This window comes from Venturia canescens, chromosome 3 (genome assembly GCF_019457755.1).
Source record: "Venturia canescens isolate UGA chromosome 3, ASM1945775v1, whole genome shotgun sequence".
NCBI classification, from domain to species: Eukaryota; Metazoa; Arthropoda; class Insecta; order Hymenoptera; family Ichneumonidae; genus Venturia; species Venturia canescens.
Window position 1 is genome coordinate 22,268,111 of NC_057423.1, and position 13,568 is coordinate 22,281,678.

General features: G+C 33.5%; 1 protein-coding gene across 10 annotated transcripts in view; it reads left to right on the top strand.

Moving 5' to 3' along the window:
• The first annotated feature begins 1,701 nt into the window (after positions 1 to 1,701).
• LOC122407486 (estradiol 17-beta-dehydrogenase 11-like) overlaps positions 1,702 to 13,568 on the top strand; it is a 574,026-nt gene continuing 562,159 nt past the window's right edge. For 2 of the 10 annotated variants that reach the window (XM_043413730.1, XM_043413740.1), the window contains exon 1: positions 1,790 to 2,005. The gene's annotated coding sequence lies outside the window, so the exon portion shown is untranslated. The other 8 variants (XM_043413732.1, XM_043413733.1, XM_043413735.1 and 5 more) reach the window with 8 other exon arrangements.

Genomic DNA, 13,568 nt, shown 5'->3' on the forward strand with positions numbered 1-13,568 from the left:
TTCGAACTTAAATTTTACTTTGTTGGAATTGAAGTGAAAACTTTCCGTGATTATCAATTTAGTCCTTTTGATGAAAAAATTTCCACCAATGCAAAAAAATACTGATTGCCTCAGTTTCGATTTGCCAATAGAAATTTTGTAATCAAGCACTTTCGAATAGTCTGTTATACGTTTACAGACAATGCGATTATACTGCCTTTCTATATTTTTGTAGTCCCTGGCTCTTTTTCGTCATTCCTGTTTTGGGTTATTTTATTACAAGACGATGCCGCGTCTTTAGATATTCTGCAATAACAAACATCGACAAGTCTGATGATACAATCAGAGAGAGAGCTGATGAGAAAGAGCGAAGGCATGGATTTTTATTTCTAATGTTTCAGAATCCGGACTACATCTCAAGATATATATAGAAAAAATCTAACCTTTCTAAATATTTTTACCATCAATCCGAACGTTGTTGACAATTTTCGGTTTTTTTTCCGTTACACAACACTCTTGGATTCCTCGGTCTTTATCTCTTTCTTCTTCACTTTTTTCTCACCACTTTCACTAAAACATTGTACTGCTTTTATTTATTTTCTACAGAACCGGAAAAAATTGGAACAGTTTCGATGAATTGTAACATTCGCGATCTTTATAACCTCATTTAGTTAGCATTGAAATAACACACCATACGTCATATCATAACGGAAATATATAGGTATATACTTGTACTACCGACCGGGATATCGGTGAACTGTCAAATCGCGATCTTTATAACCTCATCATCTATCAGCATAAACAACACACCATACGTCATACGACACGAAAATATACAGGTATATATTGGTATTATGGCACCAGAAAAAAAATATATCGGTATATAAAATGTATTATGGCACCAGATTTGTCACTAGATATAAAACAAATAAACATCAAAAATGTGTGCGAAAATCCGACCCATTTTTTGATGCAATTAAAAAATAAATAATTAATATCTCTTCAACGCGTCAACCTACAGAGTTCGATGAGGTCGCAATCGAAAGAAAAAAAATAATAAAAAATATGTCAACGTATAATATTCTCCGAAATGATATAGTTAATTAATTATTGAAGAAACAAATTTTGAAAATTTTCGAAAACAATTGGAAACGCTATCGCTCCGGTAAAGAGTCTCTGGCAGCAACTCGTCATATCTTATAAATGTACTTGTCTCAGAGTCGCTGCCGCGACTCTAGATTTGCATTTGTAGAAATGTAGTTTTCTATCTATAAGTAGTTGTGTGTGCACCTTGTCGTGAAAAATAATCCGTTTATCATGACTGTTTTCTTAATATTTTTCCTGTCCACATAAGTTGTTTGTAATTACTTAGTATGTTTCTGCTATAAATTCATGTAAAATCCTGTCGTTTTATTCTTAAAGCAGACCGCACTATATACGACAAGAAGACCGAGTTCCAGTGGCCGGATTCTTAGCGAGGTAAGCGCGTTCTCTGCTTAAATTCTTGTCGGACGATGTTGCTCCTTTCTCTTACTTCGCTCAATGTTTCTGGTTACGTTACTTTTTTTTTGACGTTCACTCATCCGTCGACTGCCGAGTCTCGATCTCTTTGGCCCTCGTGGGGGACCGCGTTAAACGTGTATGCGTGTATATCTATATGTATGTCGGGGTATGTGCATCGTCGAAAACGTGTATCACCACCACAGATAAAACTTTGAGGAAACTTGTTCCTCAGTACAAGTGTGTTGAACGGTCTGGCCGCCTCGTACGCGCTCTTACGTTTTTCGTATCGTCTTAGGTACTCCCCGGGTGAAATTTGTTTCATACCCTTTTTGGAAAGTCTTAATAGGCGAATTCCATACAATATTGACCATTTTCTTATATATTTTCTGTAAAAAATCGCGCTAACGCTTTTTCAACGAGGTTGAAATCAAATCAATCTAGTTCATTTTTAATTTCGAAAGGAAACATAAAAAGTTAAGGCAGTGGTAAATTGTGAATTTGTGTGCTAAAACACGCAGATTTGGTAGTCATTATATTCTTTATGTTTTTGGATAAGTCCAATTTCAGTCCTTTCTGTTCAGTTCGACAAATACTTTCTATTCAAATAAAATACACATCAATTTCATTGCATAACAGTAAAAATATGTTATGAGGCTAATTATTCTTATGGACATCAATATTTGTAGTTTTTTATTTTATCAACGCAAATTTAGATGATCATAGTCGATTGATTATCAATAGGTTGATGGATGCATAATGAAAGGGACGAAAAACTTCGCATTTCAGTAACAAATGTTGTTATGTGATTTCGGTGCTTTCATTTTTGTTGAACGTTGGGTCCATTTCTTTATTTTTTTTAAATGCCGGTCTAGATATATATTAGTCTCAATTCGATCATGGGAGAAAATGCAATAAACAGGATCATCTAATCTCGTTAGAAAAACTATTTTGACCATTCGTTAATTTACGGAACAGGTTATCCAACTCACTACTTAATGAATGCATAATAAACTTATATTCGATACTTTTCACATGTCCATTATATCAATAGAGAAATCGAATTATATGAGACATAACTTGATTAAATGACATTGAAATTAGATTTCAATGGAAAGTAGATATATCATACTTTAATTTAGTTCCAAACGAATGAAAAACCTCCAAAATCCTCTCTCGAGGAAAAAGTTAGGATAAGTACATTGACGATCCCCCGTTCTTGCACAATAAGTGCAACACTTTTTTCGTGCACATGTTTGATGTTTATTAGTTTTGGGAACACTCAAGATATTCTAATTTTACAATGTATTCAACATATTCAAACATAATTTGTATCGATCCAATGGACGTCGAATTTTGTGAATAATACCAGAGGATTCTGAAAGTCTGAGAAGAATCGATATCATAAATTTTAGTGCTGCACGTAACTCAAGTGGTAACTTTTTTCATTTCATTAGAAAATACTTGGCCTCGAATTGATATAATAAATTTTAATGCTGCACGTAAATTAGATGGAATTTTTTTCAATTGATTTAGCTGTTCGAATCAAATAAGAAGAATGAGGCATCGGTTTCCAAAATGATTTCAAGCGCAATTTTTCAGTTTTTCATTTTTTACTTGTTATTTGATTCTTTTAACACTTTAATAAATAGATACAGATTAGTTTTTTTTACAGATAATGTTTATTCAAAATTTGTGAATTTTTTTTCGAATTGATTTCTTTAATATACTGTTTTTTCAAGATTTGGGAAATTTATTTCGAATTGTTCTGTATTTTTTTTTAAATGATTTTTTTTACAATTTAAAAATAAAATTTTTTAAATATTTTTTTTTTATGGATGGAATTATCAGCAAACGAGGAACCAACAATGTACTTGTCCCAACCTTTTTTTTCCTAGGGGAAGTTTATGGTTTGATATCACGTCTTTTTTCTCAAAAGTTCTTTATTTATGTTCAGATGACTATAGGATTTTAGTTTAACTTTCTATGAATTATTTATGATTTTCGGCTTATAACGTTGGTTTTCACGAAAAAGACCTAAATTTCGTCAAAATTGTACTGGAAATATTTTGTCACAGGTCTATCCTTGGACTTTGACGATTTTTTTCCTTGTATTCCAATATGTTATCCTTATAGGAAACCCAAGAGCACGTTGCAAAGCGGGTTGGACGCCGAGATGTGATATTAGGTTTATAACGTTGATTTCCACGAAAAATGACCTAAATTTCGTTAAAATTGAACTGGAAATATTTCGTCACGGGTCTGTATTTGGACTTTGGTGATTTTTCCCCTTGTTTTCAATTATGTTTTATCCATTAGAAACTCAAGAGCATGGAGCAATGCGTGTTGCGGACCAGGATATGATTTTTGGCTCATAACGTTAGAAAAGAAATAACGAAATAATGAAATCTCGAAAAGTTTCGTTGACATATGCATCGCGCATTTTTTTATATTTTTTATTTTCACACACAGATCACAGTCTACATTTACGCGGCCGCTTTTATACCGGTTTAATGTACCACAAGTTTTATCAAAATAAATATTAATATGCACTTCGTTAGATGACGCGAAAATTATTTTTATTTTCCCGCATGCACTTCATAACATCATAACCCCAAATGTCAACATGACGTGAAACTTCGACTGGTGACTTTCGAGTGCTTTCGAGCTCTCGAGCTCCTTAGCTTTCCGCCAAACTTCCTTGCTCTTTTTATTGATTGTCATTGGCCCAAAATTTCTCTCACCCTTCATTGGTTGCAACAAAATTTCTCTCACCAGGGATTGGTGATCATGGGGGCCAAGGGGCCTGTGTTTGTAGCCGTTGGAGTACGCGTATACAGATACGTAAAATCCTGAATGCGTTAGTAACTTTTGCATAATCTTAAGCCCTTGCAAATTTTTTTCTCAGCAATCACGACACCGATCATGCTGATTTTGGGCTCATTCGACAGAGAACTTCTTAATTAGCTGAAAGTTCAATTTTTAAATTGTACATAACTCATACATAAGCGTACATAAGCTTCGCAATTAAAGAAAATCACATGCCAGTTTTACCCCCACCACCGCGAATCGTTTTATTCAGAGAAAGTATAGTCTCGGTGAGAGCCTCAGGCCAGCAGACGACAGGGCTGTCAATGTACTTGTCCCGAGACTCTACCGAGTCTCTTGATATACAAAAAAATTAGTGTCATCTGAAATGGAGCATAGTGCTTATACATCCTTAATCTCATAATTAATAGCTAAATATACAGGAAAGAAAGAAATCAATTATGCGAGGTAGCCTTTAAATTCGTTTGTAAGTGACTAAATTTTATTAGTTTTATGATTCCATGGAGTAGTAATACATATTGCTATGAGAGCAAAAAAAATGTTTGCTTCGCGATTTTTCAGAAAAAATAGGAAAATATCAAAAAGTTGCTTAAGGAGTTTCGGTACAGGCGATACAATGTTGCCATGCTAAACCATGTTAGAAACATAAAAAATTTCCAAAAGTTCAAAATTTTATAAAATTTGGTGAACATATTCTTTAGTGCCAAATTTGACAATACAAATTTTTTAAGATTTTTCTTCTACACAGTTATCGAGTAATTGATCACTAAAGTTCACGTGTATAAGCATAGCGTTTCCATATATACGGGTATACATTCCGGGCATAAGAAATCTGCTTTAATGCGTAATTACTCGATAACTAAGGAGAAGAAAATGCTGAAAAAATTTGCGTTTTCGCACTTGATGTTGAAGAACATTATCACCAAATTTGATCAGTATTTTCTTAATATTTAGACTTCTGTACCGAAACTCCTTAAGCACTGTCTAAATGTTTTTTTTAAATCGGAAATTTTTCGAGATTAGTTTTTTTCGATGTACTAACCATTTTTGTTGGAGCTCCGAGACAAAAAAAATATCGATTTTTTTGCATCACTTTAATGTTTCCCTATATATTCCTCTTCTGTTTGACATTTCTATATGCTACATAATGATGGATGGTAAGGTTATTCCTAGAGATATCGTAATATGTCCTGTATACCTATATATTTTTTTCCGACTGCTATATCATGATCGTGATGTGAGAGTTCCCAATGCTTTTTTTTTTGATTTCCATAGTGCATCCACTACTGTGTTAGTGATGTTTTAAACTCAGATTTCCGAATTTTACTTTTTATTTAGTGAAAATAACGTTCTTTTGTCGTTTAATGTAGAGAATGATCCAAAATCGCGGTAGCGATTAGGTTAGTACTACAGATTCTCGTTTATTACTGTGTGAGTGGTGTTTTTAATTCCAATTTCGAACTTTATTCTTTAATTAGAGAAAAATAGTATATTACGCACCTAGGGAGAGGAAGTAGACTACTTCAAACCGCGGGCACAAGCACGCGGTTTCAGGCAATCTAATTTCACTCCCGTGGAGTGCATACTATTTTTCACTATTTTTCAATACACATTACACATGCACCGAAAATTCAACCTTCCGGTTTCGGAAAGTACTTTCGGCGCATGTACGGTGAAAAACATATTTTTTCCACTCCGCTCCACAGGAAGAATCGACCTGAAAATGTCCCGATCGAATTATTATTAATGGAGAATTCACAGAAAAAAAAATCGTATTTTTTCATGAATTCATATCCTTTGAAATTAGAACGGTGGTCAATTACCCTAATCGCAATAACAATTTTCAAGTGTTGCTATTTTGCAGTGGAGTTGGATGCTTCAGAGGTCTAATATCAAACATCATGTGCACGTGTGGCGTTTGAAGTTTTTTCTCCATTTGCGTTCTGAAGGTTTTTCATTCAAATTCTTAAGAATCGGGATTACAGAATTATTAATATTTATTGGTACGACTTCGTCGAACGATTGTTTTCATTGATTTCTGGTGCGCTCTAAAAAACGTCGAATTTATTTTGTCGAACTAAGATGAGTAAACAATTCAGAGAATGTAGTGGACCACCTTTCTGTAGGATTTGAAATTCTTTTTCATTCTGCACATTTTTTACTCTATTGGATCGTCACACAAAAAAGTGGTCTGTACAATTTGACTACAGCCGATACTATGTATGTATTCAACGCGCTCGATTTAAATCCGGGTCACATTGTCCAATACACCCTCAAAATATTGAATAAATCCCATCAAGTGGTGAAAGTGTGTGAAAAGTTCGGAAAATCGCATTTATGAATATAAGAGAAATGAATCACATGAATCGAGTGCATTTTTCAATGGATTTCGACGCAGATGAACCGGATTCCGTCAATCCTATAGTCATGCATACGGGAGTGAGATGCAATAGTGATACAAATGAGGTGAGAAAAGAGCATTGCAGAAAATTTCCCGAAAAGCCATTGCCCAATAAACAATTTTCCAAAAATAATTTTCTGAAAAATCAATTCCCCGAAAATATTGTCCCGAAAATTCACTTTCCTGAAAACTCAATTTCTCGAAAAACAACTTTTCGAAAATACAAGGATGCGTTACGTTTTGGCGCTACTGTTCTGGTGCGATTGTTTTAGTGTTCCTATATGTGGCGCGAAATGTTTGGGCACGAGAACATTCGGATACGACGACGTTTTTTGGTACGGAAATTTGGGCACGAAAACATTTTAACTTGTCCGTTTCGGGCTTGGATTTTTTTAAATAAAAAAAAAAACTGCTATGCATTGATTAAAATGAAATCGTAAAGGCTGAATAAAATAACGTTCGTCGTAGCAACAAAAGGGTGGGATTTTTTATGGAACTGTATTTTTCTGCCGTTTTCCATTTTCATGGGCGCTGGGGTTATGGTTATTTTAAATAAGTATAAAAGAACAGTTTTAGCTTTCCACGTCCGATCTCCATCAGTATCCACGCAAGAGTGATTCAAAATCCATGGAGGAAGGGGGGCGGAGGAACATTCCCACTCATACACAGGGTCATTCCATGTCAATTCAACGACGTTGTGACGGTGACACTCTTCGATTTAAAAAAATTTTTAATATGTTTTTATACATGTTAAAAGAAGTCTTCAGTTAAATTTTTAGCTCGTTATCTCCACCCATTCCGGAGTCGACGCTTTTTGCTTGAAATGTATACCTCTGACTATAATTATCAGAATGCCACTTAATTCAGGTCATTTATTTTTATTTAGAACACATATTTAAACATGATTTGTACCGATCTAAAATCGACGTCGAATATTGTGAATAATACCAGGGGACCCTGAAAGTCTGAAAAGAATCAATTTTCTTCCAAGTCTCTGCCACCATCGAGTAACAAATTACTATACCTTTTTTTAGATTCAAATGCTTCTCGAACAATTTCATAATGTTGAAACTCGGAATTATTAATCAAATAGTTGTCCTCTGATTGAGATAATAAATTTTAGTGCTGCACGTAACTCAAATGGTAACTATTTTGATTCATAAGAACTTTCACAAATTCCTAATGGTACCCGTAGGAATGAATATTCTGAATTACCATAAAATACTAGGTCTCCAACTGATATCATAAACTTTAATGTTGCACGTAACTTAGATGGAATTTTTCTCAATTGATTTAGCTGTTAAAATAAGATAAATAAAATGGAGTATCAGTTTCTAAAATTTTTACAAGCGCGATTTTTCGGTTTTTTATTTCTCACGTTTTATTTGAATTTTTTTCACTTAAAAAAATAAAAACAGATTTGTATTTTTTTTTTTTGATATCGTGTTTTGGTGAAATTTTTGTCGAATTGCGGTGTTGAAATTATTTACAGTTGGTTTCATAATTATTTTTATGGATTTTTTTTTTTATTTTCGTGATTAGATCACGAAACCAGGGATCATTAATGTATTTGTCCCAACCGTCTTTTCGTAGAGGAATTTTTGGGATTTTATATCACGTCTTTTTTCTCTGAAATTAAACTGAGCTAATAACAATCGTGTTAAGTTCAAAAAATAAAAATAAAAACTCTATACTCTGCGATCAGAACATTCTACTAGTGCTAGGAAATGATAAAAAAAATTGGATCCTTTTTGAGGTGGAGCCGTGATTTGCAAACTTAAATATTGCTACTAATTGTAATTTAGTTTTTTTAAGGGAATAAAAGTCATGAGCCTCCTTAATATTGCATGGGTTACCATTCAGTAGTGTTAGGAAATGATAAAAAAAAATTTGTACCCTTTTTGAAGTGGAGCCGTGATTCAACACAATTACCTAATTTGCTAACCTATTTGTTTTGAAACATTGAAAACAAAATTAACTTTTAGAAGATAAGAATTTCAACATTTTCAATAAAGTCGTAATAGTGAAAAATTCTATTCTATCTCATGTAACTCGCCATTAATGAACCCAAGAACAAAAATCATCAGAGTGTGGAATGCGAAATTGAAACATTAGTCGATCTATCGAGGAATACTCTGTCATATATGCTGGAATAAATGAAATTTTTTGAAATGATGTTTTTCTCATTTCGTTAAAATAATAACGTTCACGTTGAAAATACCGCACAATCTGTGTATTAGTGGATAATATTACCTAGGCAACAAAAAGTTGGGACAAGTACATTGATGGTCCCTCGTTTGCTGATAATTCCATTCATAAAAAAAACTTAAAAAAAAAATTTTTTTTTTTATTGTAAAAAAAATACAGAACAATTCGAAAAAAAATTCACAAATCGTAAAAAACATTATATTAAAACAAAAACTAATCTGTATCTATTTTTTAAGGAGGGTGGCTAGGGACGATACAATGTTGCCATGCTAAACCATGTAAAATACATTAAAAATTTCAAAATGATAAGAATTTAATAAAATTTGGTGAACATATTCTTTAGAGTTAAATTTGACAATACAAATTTTTTAAGATTTTTCTTCTGTACAGTTATCGAGTAATTGATCACCAAAGTTCACGTGTATAAGCATAGCGTTTCCATATATATAGGTATACATTCCGGGCATAAGAAATCTGCTTTAATGCGTAATTACTCGATAACTAAGCAGAAGAAAATTTTGAAAAAAATTGTGTCTTCGCACTTGATGTTGAAGAACATTATCACCAAATTTGATCAATTTCTTATCAATTTGACGAACGTAGCCACCCTCCTTAAAGTGTCAAAAAAATCAAATAACAAGTAAAAAATAAAAAACCGAAAAATCGCACTTGAAATTATATTGGAATCCGATGCCTGATTCTTCTTATTTGATTCGAACGGCTAAATCAATTGAAAAAAATTCCATCTAATTTACGGGCAGCATTAAAATTTATTATATCAATTCGAGGCCAAGTACATTTTAATTAATTGAAAAAAGTTACCACTTGAATTACGTGCAGCACTAAAATTTATGATATCAATCGGTGGACAAGTATTTTATTAGTAACTCCAAATTTTGACATTATTAAATTCTTCTAAGAAGCTTTTAAATCCAAAAAAATCACATGAAAGCTAGTCATTTCTTGCTCTATGGTGGCAGAGACTTATAAGAAAATCTATTCTTCTCAGACTTTCAGGATCCTCTGGTATTATTCACAAAATTCGACGTCGATTGGATCGATACAAATTATGTTTAAATATGTGTTAAAAGTACTTGTTCGGCCCATCACTATTCATTCAATAAAAAATCAATCATAAAAAAAACAATATTGTACGGCAGAATTCGCCATAATGCCACTCGCAAACATGGTGCGGAAATACTCAATATATTTGTCGCTTAATCATGTTGTTTAATGAGGTGTCCATTGCATTACCAAGTTACAAATTTTGATACCACGAGGAACAAAGTACCCAATGACTCATTGAAATAAATTTCCAAATTCATCATGTAACAATACAAGTGAATATCTATGCATGTGAATACCTGGTAAAAAGATTTTTTTCAAACTCAGGTGTATAAACAACCAATCAGACTGAACACGAGTTTTTGTCATAAATCTTTAAACTATTTTGATGAACTCAATGAGAGGAAATAGAAATACACAACACACGTATAGTCCACAGAATGAACAGAAATTGGTATGGATAAACTGTAAGCTAAAAACGTGGAAAAATGGACTGGAGGGCACGGGCAAACTAAATGTAAGGAAATATGACAAAAATACATTAGATTAGACATTCTTATTTCATAAAAGTTTTAAAAAATTTATTGGATTTTATTTACATTCAACGAATTATTCATTGAAATAAATCTATGTTTAGAAACAATTCACGAAAGAAAAGGATAACACAATAAAAATTAATATTAAGAGCTCTAACTTTGACCAATTTTTTTTTCGTCATTCTGAATAATATTCTCGATATGTTTTTTGGAAAAAAAATTATTGATTTTTTTGGCCCAGTCTAATAAATGTATATATTTATGAATTGGCAGTTTCAGGGACCTTTTGTAACGCCCACTTTTTATTGTATAGAAAGATGTAAAACCCAATTCCTAAACAATATATACTCATATTTATTTCGAAAATCTATAATTTCGGTACTGTACATTTATGTAAATGTAGTGATAGTTTCAAGGACCTGTTTCTTTATATAAAATGGTGCCTTCGAGGACTTCTGGACTGAACATATAAAACATGTGTAAATCGCATTGTAACTTGACCATGTGAAATTTAAAGGAGGAAAAGTCCTTGAAACCACCATTTCATAGAGGTTCATTCAACAAAACTGTTTTTTTTTTTATAAAGTAAAATATGACATTGAAATATACGGTCGAAACAGATCCTGAGAATCACGATCGATTCATAGGCTAGAGTACGTCATAAGAGCATATACACGTCTTGTAGTGCTCGCAGCATTTTGGAGCATTTAATGAGAATGTTACATGCTCATCGATGAGGAAATTGGTACTGCGAATGACAGCTCCGTTCACTTATTCCAATAAGTAGATTTTGGTACCCCGCTCCGATTACGATGGACATGAAAACATGATTTATATTTCATGAATTTCAGTTGCAGAAATCCAAACGAAGAATGAATCATGTAGTGGTTTTAGAATCGGGTTGTAATGACAGATTTCCATGCAGATATCAGAATAAAGTCAAGACGTGTATGGGAAAAGTTAACTTTTATTGCATGAATTCCGTATTTATAATAAAGGTATCGGGATTCGATCGAACATGTATGAGACATTAAGAAAAAATTAGGTCCGCAAAGAAACACATACAAAATAAAGAGATCCTCGAAGAAATCATACAATCGTTGTTTTCTTCGGTCAATCGGTAGTTTCAGGGATATTGTTTTTTTTTTTCTATGAACCGAGACACTTCGATCTCACGGCATCGATACATCTCGATGATAGAAATCACACTCCACCATATAGTGAAACAGAAAAAAACCCATTATACGGTATTTGTGGTCGTAGCACTTCTAATTGATTTTTCGGGCACACGCGATCAATTTAAGACTAATTTATTATAACCGCACGCAAAAATAACACTGACACATTTCAGACCGATACCCGAAGCAAATAAAAATGCACATTAACTAAAAGGCTTTTTCTGTCACGCGTCGCGAAAAAACTCATTCTTGATAATCATTTTGTTGACGAATACTGAAATGGTTCCATCCGGACATTGTGCCAAACCGGAGCGATCTAATCATGACGAGAAGTCAGTCGGAATAACTGAGAGGTCCTAGAAATGGCCAGATTACACGAGTTTCTCTCGTAGTGGTTGTTTTGAGAACTTGAACTATCTTATTCACGTCCTCGAAGGATTCATTGAATAAGGGAGTTGATATACTCACGATAGGTCACTGCGAGGACGGTCCTCAAAATTACCTATACTGGTGTGAATACTATGAGGACTGTCCTTAAAAGCACCATTTGTCTCCGAAACCACCATGCGATGTGTAAAATAGTCCCTGAACCCACCTCACGCCAAATATATCTGTACGTTGCGAAAAAAGTTTTACTTCAGTTGTGTGGTCACTCACTTTTTTTTAATGAAAGGGTAGCATGGATACGTTATACCACCAGGATCCCGTGAGCACAATTCCAAACGTTATTTTTCTTGGGATTTGGATATTATATTTGAGAACTAATTGAGATTAAATTTGAGAATATTTGAGAAAAATTTCACACTCCCTCAGTCATTCTTTATTTATTGCTATTTTAAAATACTGTATTCGAAAGGGTAATATGCGTACACCAAAAATTCGTTGCTCGAAAAAAAAGTCACAAGCCCTTTAAAATACCGTGCTGACTCCCTAATATCGAGAGCCGATACAGAAATTCGTGGTTTGAAAATTTGGGTTTCAACACACTCAAACCATGTGTCACAATATGCAAATTTTAGGTGCAGTAAATGTAAGTTTCGACACTTCCAATTTGTTAGTTGAAACCAGATGACTCCCAAAAGACAACAACAGTGATATGGTAATTTTCGGTGTCAAAACAAAAATATTATTCCCATCAAGGTAAGTGTTGTCACCGAAAAATTCGATCTTAAATCGGATAGTTAACACCCAATTTCCGGGTGTCACAATTCATCAGGGAACCGTTGAATCTCTTCAAAATCTTTAAATTACCCTACGATTTTCTTGATATGACAATTGAATCGTAGCCTACAAACAATGGGTATGAAGAAACGTAGATTTTTTCAAAAAACTTGAAGATTAAAATGATGTTGCAGAGCGTGGAGTAGCTTTAGTAACGGGTTACAATCAATGTCTGACAAAAAATGAAGAGTAGTTTCAATATTTACTGCATTCGTAAAACATCACCCATCAATGTTTCAAAATTTAATCCAAACCCCTTGAACTATTAAGGGCTAATATTTGGAGAGAGTTTTTTAAAGATGCCAAATACTCTATTTTTTTATATGAAGTGAAAAAAAGTCATTTTATTCGATCCACCCTTACACACACTTTCGGTCAAAACCTACGCTCGCTCCATTTTTATGCGAGCCTATTTTCTTTATTTCGTTACGGTACTACTCGTGAACGAAATGCTTTATAGTGACGATGACGTTATTCAATTTTGCAAAATACCGGAAACCAACTAGTCAGTGTCCAGGTCGGACTATTGTTTCAATTCACGCCCTCACGTACTCATTCTATTTTACACCATTCCACGATCTCTCACACCCGAGATTTACCGAAAATTCTCACCAATCAAATACGCGACACAAAGGAGATTTTCACTAACGA